The following is an 11,306-nucleotide window of genomic DNA, read 5'->3' as shown; positions in this document are numbered from 1 at the left end:
TGGCGCAGGGGAGCTGTGAATAGTGGGTGGATTCTGGGTAAAATTTGAAAGAATAGTCAATAGCTTGAGTGTGGGGCAGCCAAGGTGATTTCTGGGTTTCAGCCTAAGCAGCTGTCAAGACAGAGCTTATCTTAATTGAAGTAGGGGAAGGAGCAGGTTGCGAATGATGGTCCAACTGAGGACCAGCACGATGAGTCTGGTGACAGACAAGCAAGTGGAAACATCGAGTGGGTAGCTGAAGAGAAGAGGCTGGAGCGCAGGTCAAGGCTGAAGGCTGATCGTTTGTGGGCTCCTGCCCTGCATGTAGCCGGCATGTAGCCGGCATGTGGACCATGGTGCCAGAGGAGGGGAGAGACAGGCTATCTTGAGCCAGAGCCTGTGGGCTCTTCTCAACTCAGCCTCACTCCCGGAATTTACTCTGCTCCTCCAGCCTTTGCTTCTGCTAGTTCCCCTTCTAGGAATGCCCACCTCTTCATTCCTTCTCCTTTTCCAGTTAAGCCAAGTCTGAGCTTACATCATCCTCATCTAGAAGGCCTTCCATCATGGCTCCAGACCCCACTACAGAGCTTCAAAACCTTGCCCTCCCCGATGGGCAGGGCTTCAGTTTCTTGGAATCCTGTAGTCCCATTATGAGAGACAGGCAGAGCTGGAAGGACAGTCCATCCCCACCCCGTTTTACTGAAGGGGATGCCAGGGTGCAGAGTTCCACCATCCATGGTGACTTGTATCCATGTGGATGTTTCACAAGCCCCTCCCCAGGCTGCCCCACGGTACTTGGTTGCACATACAGTTACTGACAGCAGCCCAGAGGAGCACCAGGAAGGTTTGCGGGAAGCATCTGCTGCTTCCTTTCTTTGCCGTCCCCTCATGGGCGTTGTTAGAGCTGTGGTACCGGGGAAAGTGGCTGCGAGTCCACACAATGTGGAGTGTGAGAAATCAGGTGCTAAGTCTTCAGTATCTCATGGGGTTATTACTGCATGCGAATCAAGGCTCTGGGCCACTGGAGGCTCAGAACAAAGGCGTGGGAGAATGCCAGTGAGTGACCAATGAAAGGAATGAATGAGCGAGCAAGCCAGCGAGCAATTGGGCACATTCACCACTCTACTCAGGCCCACCCAGCTGACCTGTGGTCCTTTCTGAAACTTCCTGGAGGCTCAGTAGAGCTAAGGCAGCGGTTCGCAACCTGTAGGTCATGACCCCTTTGGGGGTCGAACGGCCCTTTCACAGGGGTCGCTCGATTCATAACAGTAGCAAAATTAGTTATGAAGTAGCAACAAAAGTCATTTTACGGGGGCTTCTTAAAAAATGTTTTAAAAAAAGAAAATAATTTTCTTGTTGGGGGGGTGGGTCACCACCACATGAGGAACTGCATGAAAGGGTGGCGGCATTAGGAAGGTTGGGAACCACTGCCCTAAGGTGTCCTGGAACATATCGGGAACGGGCTGATTTGGGGCGGCATAGGCACGTTCTCAGCAAAAAGACCTGGATGCCGTCTGTCTGGTCGGGGTACTTGGGGGGCTGGGCTGGGCAGCCAGTTTCCTGCACTGTCTGTTAGAGCGTCCCTTTCTGACTAGGTTTCTCAGAAGCTACATAGGGGTTGTTTCTCGGACACAGATTATGTTCTCCTATTGGGGTCTGCATCTGGGCCTCTGACTTCCCCCGATTTTTCTGCCACTGACGTCATGGCAGCCGGATGCGCTGGGTTTCATCCGCACGGAGGAGGTTGAGAAGGGGCAGACACCCCACCCCTCAAGTTTCGTTCCGAGAATTAGCTGGCCTGTCCTATAGCCAGCTTGGCCTAGGTGGGTGATATGGGTGCTGGCGGATGTGGCGGGTGACATAGATCTGCCCGTTATGACAAGTCCTGGGCCCCGTATCTCTGTTGCCCTTCTTGGGGCCATTGGGCGGTCAAAGGTGCTGTCCATGCAGGCCCTCCCAGATACTAGGACCCATAGGGTCCTAAAATGGTACAACCCCAGAACCTCAGAATCATAGGACACCATTTCTTAGATTCCAATGACTCAAGAACCCTACAATGACAGACTCCATGGGGTTCTGGCACCCACTTTTTCAGCGTGTGCAGGCCACTGTCCATGGTGTCCAATGATCGGAAGCCTACTGCTCCCTAGGGCTACCTGCCCACCAGGCCTGTCAGTGTAGCAAGTCTCCCCTTAGTCGCCTCAGAAGCTCCCGGAAGGCCTAAGTGTCAGGATCCCCCTTCTGCTTCTCCCAGCTCAGGGCCTGGCTCTGCCCCACAGGAGCTTAAACAGGGACAGGAACAGTACCCACCTTCCAAAGTTCATGTCTGTGAAATGCTTAGCGGAGTAGCAGCAAGTAGATACCTCTAGGCCCCCAGTCTCCCTGCCCATCCTCGGGTCATGTTCCCAGGCTCATAGCCACCTTCACCTTGATCAGAGGCGGCGGCTGGGGCACATGGGTCTCATGGTGGCGCAGAACCACCCCCAGCTGTTGTCATCCAGACCTCACCACCATGTTTGTTCTCTGGTGGGGCTCCAGGATAGAAGGGTCAGGGCTTGGTGCCAGTATTGGGGACACAGCTGAGCTCTGTCCACAGTCAGACCATCTGATTTATGTCCCCCCCAGTATTGCTACTTTCTGGACAACTAGCACTCCTGATTCATGGGTCCCTGGGATCCCACCAAACCCAGGTCTTGTGAGGCTACACCCTATGCTCTGACATGGATCTACTTGCCTGAGTCAGGGCCCAATTTGGAAGAAGACAGAAAGGAAAGTGGGGGGCTCCCTGAACTGCTCCCCCATCCTCATGGATACTGGGTGGGGAGAGGTAAACTGTGAACTACAGTGGGGGAGAGAGGCACAGTCCCGAGGACTGGGTTTGGGTATCAACTGTGCTACTGAATATCGATGAGGGTCTGGTTTGCTTTTCTGCATATCTCTGGGCCACTCTACACTAGGGAGGGGAAAGGTTTGGTGTACATGAGGGTCAGGATTTCTGCTGAGTCTGAATGAGTTGCTAGGTATCTGCAGGGCTTTGAGTTGACAGCTGCCCTTCTATCCAGTGGACTGGCTAAGAGACATGAATATACAGAGGCAGACAGCTAGGCATAGGGGGTGAGCGCAGACAAAGAGAAAATGAGAGACAGAGAAAGATGAACGAGGACATAGGGTGGGAGAGAGAAAGCCAGCGAGGACAGAAAAAGAGGGGTGAGAGAGATAGAGACTGAAGCAGAAAGAAGGAATCAAAGAATGAGAGACGCAGAGAGAGTGGAAGAAATCTCAAAGGCATAGAAAGGACAGTGAAGTACACACAAAGAGGGTGATGGAAAGAGAGAAACGGAGGCAGAACAAGACAGACACAACAGAGAGACAGTGACACAGAGAGATGGAGCTAGAGTCAGTGAGGAGAGAGGACAGGAGAGAGAAAAGAAGGGAGAGGAAGGGAAGAGAGAGCATGAGAATGAATATGAATGATTTGCCACCAAAAAAGAGCCGTTTCTGGTCTTTGGCTGGAGGAAGAGATACTGCCTGAAATAAGGAAGAACAAGATGGTGGGGACACCCACAACTCGGTATTGAATTGTATGGTAAAACAGCAGTCAGCCAAACAGTGTATCCCCAGTACAAGTATAGGCACTGCAGGACAGACTGGGCTAGTGGGCTTGGGCCCAGACCCACGTACATATCGGGGTCTAGTTTGTGATGAGTGTGCCATGCAGACTGGAGTGTGCATGCTTGATTGGTTTGAGGCATGCTTCTAGGATAATTAGGGAGACAATAAAGATCTTAAGTAATCAGTCCACTTTTCCACTAACCTTTCTTTGCCCAGAAAGGTTATGAAATGTCACCAGCATCAGACGCTCTAAAATAAATTCCATGAGCGCCTTTCTCTAAACTAACTATAAAAGTAAAGGTATAAATATGGGTTTAAGTCAAAAGTACAAGACTTCAATTTTCAGCACACTTAAGGGTCAATAGAGTCTGCATTTCACATCCGCTCACAGGTCAAAGTGTCTACAATTCTAGCATCGTTTCCCTTTGAGGTAGAAGAAGGCAGAGGAAGTCGTTTCCCTTAAAAATGGATTTGTTCACCATAACTTCACTTATGTAACAAAAGCCTGGTGACATGCCCCATTATTCTTTTAACCACTGCACCACCAGTCTTTGTCCTCTTATTCTTGATTAATCAACAGTGGTAGCCAAAAGGGACATAAAGCGATCTAATATTGACCGCAGGTTAATCTGTGCCAGGTCCTGTGCTCAGCACATGAGGTAGTTCAAGGTTCTCATCTTCACATCAACCCTTTGAGTACCTCATGATGGTGATACTATCATCATCATCATCATGGGACATATGAGGAACTGTAGGCACAGAAAGGTTGTATGTCTTGCTAAAAATCACACAGATGAAAACAAAACAAAAAACCCCAAACAAAGTCACACCGATAGCTCAGGGTAAGGCTGGGTCTGCCCCAGACAGTCTGTCTCCAGTACCCACACTCGGAACCTCTACAGCAAATGGAAACAATGAAGCCATAAAAGAGAGTGGCACCAACACGGGTGAACATTTATCTCGATTTCAAGTGGGAAAGGGCTTTCTAAGGACAAAACCAGAGACATAAACCACAGACGAAGCGACTAACTTATTTGATGACACGAAAACTTCACAGGCATCACAAAAGCACCAGAAACAAATAGAAACTATCTGCTATATGCACATGGCTGTGGAAGGTCAATCAATATCCTTTCAAATAAAAAGCGGTGGCAAATCACTAAGAAGAAAATACGAACGCCCTACTAGGAATAAGAACCTGAACAGAAGACTCAAAAAACCTGCAAATGGCCAATCAACAGTCAAGGTAATCAACGGACGCGCATTTCAAAGATGCAGTGATGTTTTTTTTCCTTACCGACTGTGCTGTTAGAGGAGCCCTGGTGGTATAGTGGGTGATGAGCTGGGCTGTTAACTATAAAGTCAGCAATTCAAAACCACCAGCCACTCTGCAGGAGAATGATGAGTCTTTCTGCTCCCGTAAAGATAGCCAGTCTAGGGAACGCACAAGGGGCCATTCTACTCTGTCCTGTAGGGTCACTCTGAGTTGGAATCGACTCAATGGCAGTTCGTTTGGTTGTCAGTTTAGCTTGTGTTAGCAAATAATTTAAAAATAGGAACAGCCCATTCTGGGGTAGCTCCAGTAGAGGAAACATAGAACCTTTCTGAAGAACAATTTGGGAGAAAAGGGTCAGAAACCTGAACACACACACACATACACACACGCACGCGCGCGCACTCGTTGATCCAGCACCTCTGTTTGTCAGGAATCTCAGAATGGAACTCAAATGTTGAACCATTGGCGCTTGGTTGAACCAATCATGGTTCCCGCCAAGGTGTGGATGTTCTTAGCAATCATGAAATTTTTAGTGATCTGTGAGAATGTTATTGACTATAAACTGAAAAATGCCCGGCGGTGGGATAAATACAATATAAAGCTTTATTCTAATTTGGTTAAAATAACGCCAACCCCATTACTAACACTTAGTGAGTACTTATTGTGTGCCAAGCACAGTGTGAATTCTGCAGAGATGAGGAGCTCACCCTGCCCTGAACAGCCTGCTCTTTTTGTTGATACGGATTCTGGATAGAGAGACACACGTGCACAGTTCTGAGGTAGGACCTCACACCTCAATCATGGTTGACAAGGGCATAAAGTGCCTTCCAGGAGGGTCTTCTCTCATGAAATGCAAGCAGAAGTTCACATACGTGTTCAGCTGAGTTGATAATCATTTTTCTGAAATGTAGAATGCTCTCTTCCAAGAGACTCAACACACAGTAAGGGCTAATGAGGTATACACTTGGGTGCTAGATGCAGGGTGGGGAGGCAGGTGTGGGAAGGAGAGAGACGGGAGGCGGGGGTGTGGGGACCGACCACTGGGCAATGACGGAAAGGAGCTCAATGGCAGTGCAATGATAGAGATACGGAAGAGGCCAGCTGGAGAGAACAGCAGAAGGATAGAGAGTCTGCGTGCGAGAGAAACAGAGAGGGAGCCGGAGAAAAGGGAAAGAACAGAACAGCATGAGCAGAGAGAGGGATGGGAGACACCAGAGAGGGATGATTGAGATGTAATTGGAATTTCCAGTGACACCTGGACAGAGATGCACAGTTTTCAAAGCTCTGAAATTCATAAAGATTGTCACTTGACATTAAAAAAAATCCTACCTATTTATCAATCCATTAATTTGTTTCTTTTTGCCTCGTCCCAAGCATTAAGACATTCAACGATCAACTTTCTGGCACTTATTACTCCTATTATTTACAAGAAACATAACTTACCTGATCAGGATCACCGTATCTGTGCATATCCTGACTGGACCTGGGGGTCCCTGACCGCCCCCCCCCACCTCCCACCCTCCCATGCCTACCTCACCTCCATCACCTCCAGCAGGGCCCGAGTCTGGTGGGGGCCAGCAGAGGACACTCACCTTGGTGTAGTGGACTGACAGTAAAGGATCAGCCTGGCTTGTGGGAAACTGTCACATATCAAAAACAACTTTGCTTTTTATACTGAGAAGAAAAACCACGGCGTGGAAGCCACAGACCTCTCTCTTCTAATAATCCAATTTTTTTTTCTATGAGTGTGTGTGCTGATAATCACGGGGTGTGTGTGTGGGGGGTGGGTTCTCATAGTTTTCTCTCTCTCACTCTGTTTCTCTGCTTCTTGATTATGAGACTTAAATGGAAATTATGAAATTTGGGTTTTTTCTTTGCCCTTTACGAGTCATCTAAAAATATGATTTCTTCCCCTTACCACAGAGGTGAGAGGTATCAATAAGATAACAAAGCTCATGAGAAACCCTGGTTTTTTAAAACAAAAATGTATACACGGTAAAAACAACAACACAACAACAACAACTAACAGCAAAGGCAAAGAGCCCAAGGAATTCACAGGAGTGCCCTGGGGCCCGGCAGAGACAGAGGGGCTATGCAAGAGTCTGGAGAGAAAGAAAGACAAGCGCTCAGTCCCATGTGACAACAGGAGATACCAAGGAAAGAAACAGAAAAGGTCTGGGTTTCCAGTGGCCTCACCCTGCTCTGAGCCTCTGTTTCCCCATAGGTGGAATCGATCTGGTCAGCCTCATTCTCACTGCCCAGGTAGGGGAACTCTAGAAACTCCTGCCAACTAGCTTCTCATAGAAGACGAGGAGCATACGATTTATTTCATGCAGAAACCCTGAGAGTCATGGAGTGAGGAAAGAGGGAGAAGCTTCGCCTCATCATGCCTTAGGCTCGGGAGCGATGGCCTGGCAGCCATTCTTCTGGGAAGGTTCCAACCAGTTTCTCAGAATTCATACATCCACCCTCATGAGTCCAGAGGGCCCTTGAGATCTGATCACTTGCAGCCAGGGATATCAAGGCTTGATGCTTCTGAGGTCCTCAGCTTTTGTAGTTGTTTGCCTTAAAAAAACAAAATTAAAATGAAGCTCCCAAACCCAGTTTCCAAGGATTTGGGATTCCAAATACCCAGCATTGTCCTCGAAGCTGAGATTTATCTTGAGCTTTCCATTCACCAACCACAGACCGTATTGAACACTTCTAAGAAATGATGACCTTTAATCCTCCTCATGGCCCTGGGAGGTCCATCTCATCATTAGTGTCATTATTCAGAGGGGAAAAACAGGTGCAGAGTAGTCAAGTGACTTGCCCAAGATCATAGCGCTGGCCAGTGGGGCGTCTTGCCTTCTTTGGGTCCCGAGCTTTAAAGAACTCAGGTTTTCCTGAGCTCAGAGATCTGAGGTTTTAAATTCTAGGATGCCATGACTGTGAGGTTCTTGGATTTGGAGATTGCATTGTGGTTCAAAGCTTGTGAGGCTGTCAGGTTGTCAAAGAATTGGTGATTTTGTTTCTCACCTTGACAGGCACCCTTCCAACCAGTGGTCAACACCTGAGCTCCCAGCCCCATGGGCTTTCTCCAAACAACTCGTGGTAGACTTCCTGCCATTGGCTCTTCACCCTCCTGCATGGTCCAGGCCTCTGGTCATCCAACACTCAACCTTCCTGCAAGACTGGCTTCGGGCCTGGGGGGAGAGAAAATGAAAATAGTTTTATATTCACATGGTATATCTGTCTTCTAACATCTGAAAATATGTTTTTATTGACCCCTAAGCCTGTCCTCTTTCCCTGCTCCCACTTTCTCTACCCTGAGAAAAAGGAGATCCTCTTTTCTAAACTCAGATTCACTCACCTGGAAAAGTCCAGAGTGGGCCTAATGGTCTGGCTTTGAGAAAACCAGGGGGAAAAGGTAAATTAAAAACAAAAAAACCAAAAAGGCTTAAACATGACCCAACAGGAACAATTACAAAACAAAGTAACAAAAGAAAGACAGCAAACCCAACCCAACCCGACCTAACCCTCCCGACCATTAGTTCAAAATAAAACGTTCACTGGTAGATGCTTCTGAGTTGGTGGGGGCACTTCTGAAACCCAAAGCTGGTCTCTGTGTGCCCGGCAGCCAGGGGACGCCCCAAGGTTTTACTAAGATCTCCAGCTTGGGGATCTGAAGGGATCCTGTCTTCAGTAGGTACTTAACAGATGCTGTGGCACGTGGGAGGGAGCGAAGGAGGAAGGAGCCCTATTAGGAAGGAGCCCTGGGGAGTCAACTGCAGGGATGTCCCTAAGGTTGACGATCTCCTGCTCCTCATGGATTTGTGTCTGCACATTTCTTATGCTTCCTGTGTAACTATAAACCATAGCAGCTCCAGAAGAGCAGTTCCTATTCCCTACCTGTCTCCTCCTGGGAGAGGGTGTTAGTTTTGTTTTGTTTTCTTCTCTCAAGGTCAGAGGTGTGGGCTACATCCTTCTCACCACCTCTCCAGGTGGTTGCTCCCTTACTATCCCTCCCTTCTTGAGAGGTAGTCATTACAGAGGTAGGAGGAACAATGAGTGGTCCAAAGAATCCCAGAAGGCTACCAGAACAGGGTCAAGGTGTAGGAGAGGCACTGGTAAAAGCCAGGAACCTTATAGAATGAAGGCCAGGGGGGCAGAGAAGCAGAAAGGGGCCAAGGTCACTGCTTCTTCTCTATACTGGACTGTATCCTCTCTTGGCGATGGCTCTGAGGAAGGGGATTGAGAGGGCTGGGAGTGGGATGGATGTGGGCATGATTCAACAGAGAGGTCAGAGAAAGTCTCCAAAGAAGGGGACCTTTGAGAAAGACTTGAAGGAGTTAAGGGAGGGGGCTATGTAACTCCAGAGGCAAAAGCCAGTGTAAAGGATTCGGTTCAAGGCTGGTGTGGTCAGAGTAGAGGGAGCAAGGGTCAGAGGGATAAGCGATAAGGTTAGAGACGAGGCTAGGGGGTTAGCTCATGCAGGGTTTTGTCGACCCTGATAAGGACTTAAGTTTTCATTGAGTGAGGCCGAAGCAGTGGGAAGGTTCCAAGAGATCACACCTGACGTAGGATTTAACAAGCTTGCCCTGGCTGTTGGGTGTAGAACGGAACTTGGAGGGTGAGGGTGGAAGCCTCCACAGTGAGGAGGCGGCTGCTGCACAGTCCAGGTGAGTGGTGATGGTGTGCAAGTCTGGACGGTGGAAATCTTTTGCATGGGAGAGCTGAGAGAACTTGCTGCTGCTGAGTCTGGTGCCAAGCCAAGACCCTGACAATGTCCCCCAAAGGTACGCAGGAGTGAGTTCTTGGACTGCCTAAGCTCTCTCTCGGATAAGTTCTCATTCTTTTTGTGGCTTTCTGTCACTTGCAGCTGAATATACGCCTTCCTGACCTATAACCCTATCCAGCAACCTGAGGAGGGAGAAGGTCTGCTGGGTGATGGCTCCCACCTAGGGACAATGTGAGGCTTAAATACGATGATAATAATAATAGCACGCACATAACCTGCCACACAATAGGTGTTCATTACATTCTCACAGGAGGGGAGGGTATGTGTATGAATGCACACATTTGGCTTGACAGTGGACCAAAGCTACAACTCAGTTCTTAACAGGAGGTGAGACTTCAAAGGGGAGAGGAGTTCACTAGCTGAAGGAAGCATGAAGAACATCCTTCGCAGGAGAGGAATCAGTGGCCGCCAAGACAAGGGTCAGAGCGAAGGTAGGCGAGGTCACTGTGGGGTGCAGTGTGCTGGGCTGGGACCTGGCTTTATGATTGAGCCGGTTCCGACCAACATGCCCAATTAACGTCGGCTAATATCCAGCTAGGCGCAGCGTTTGCTGAGCTGGATCTTCCCCAAAGCCCGATCTGGCCATTCGGTTGGCAATGTCGCAAAGCCTTGAAGAATGCTGGGGGCATTCTTGGATAGTGGCATCATTCAAGCAAAGGCTGGGAGGAGGGAAGAGGTTTGGCAACAGTAACTGCAACGGGCTTTGCTTTCTTCGGTCTCACATCAGAGTGCAATCCAGGCCATCAGGGGCTAGGGATCGTTTTGGCTCAGGGGCAATGGTGAGTCACAGAAGATTGGGAGGAAGGTGAGACCATCCACGAGGGGTATACTCTTCTAATTGGCTGCCGGATTCTACGTTCTGTTGCTCCGAGCACCCAATAATAATTCTGGCTCTGCCTAAGCACCATCCTCCTCTCTGCCCTGCTCGTCGGATTATTCATCCCTCCCTTCACCACCACCCACACACCTCCTCCCGCTCCGCTGCCTTTGTTTCCCGTCCCACCTCCACGTCTTCTCTTCCTCCGCTACACTTTCTGGCCTCCGCATTGGTTCCTTCCGTCCTAGCACTGCCCCTTGTGGTCTCTCAGCCCTCACACAGGCTTCTCCCTTCCTCACTCCCCATTCATCTTCCACCCCCATTGGCCGCTCACATTTCGCCCCTTGGCTCCTTCTAGCCTCGCAATTGGCTCGTTCCATTCTGTCACTGCCTCTTGAATGCACGCTCACAAGACTCCCCATTAGCCCAGGGCAGCGATTATCGTTATCCCGCCTCTACGCCAACCCGGAGCAGCTCCTCATTGGCCGTCTCTCTCTCTCTCTCTTTCCTCTCGCCACCTACGCAAACCCCAATCGCTAACTTTTGAGGCCTCTCCATTTGCTCCTTGCTGCCCCATTGCCTGTAGCCGGCCCACCCTCCCTGGCTGCCCACAGACTCTCTATTGGCTGTCCTCATTCTGCCCTCTCCATCCCACTTCCCGACCACGCCCATTCCGGCCTCTCCATTGATCCCCAATCATCCCGCCCCTCTCAGGCGTCCCCATTGGCTTTCTGCTATTCCCGCCCCCATTTCACCTCTTGCATCACCGTGCACGCCCCCTCATTGGTCGCCTGCTCTACCTGTCTTCGTCTCACCGCCTACGCCCCCGAGAGTCGCACCCC

Source organism: Echinops telfairi, unplaced genomic scaffold, assembly GCF_000313985.2.
Source record: "Echinops telfairi isolate 266 unplaced genomic scaffold, ASM31398v2 ScPeMD7_19;HRSCAF=73, whole genome shotgun sequence".
Taxonomy (NCBI): domain Eukaryota; kingdom Metazoa; phylum Chordata; class Mammalia; order Afrosoricida; family Tenrecidae; genus Echinops; species Echinops telfairi.
Note: the sequence above shows the minus strand (reverse complement) of the source record.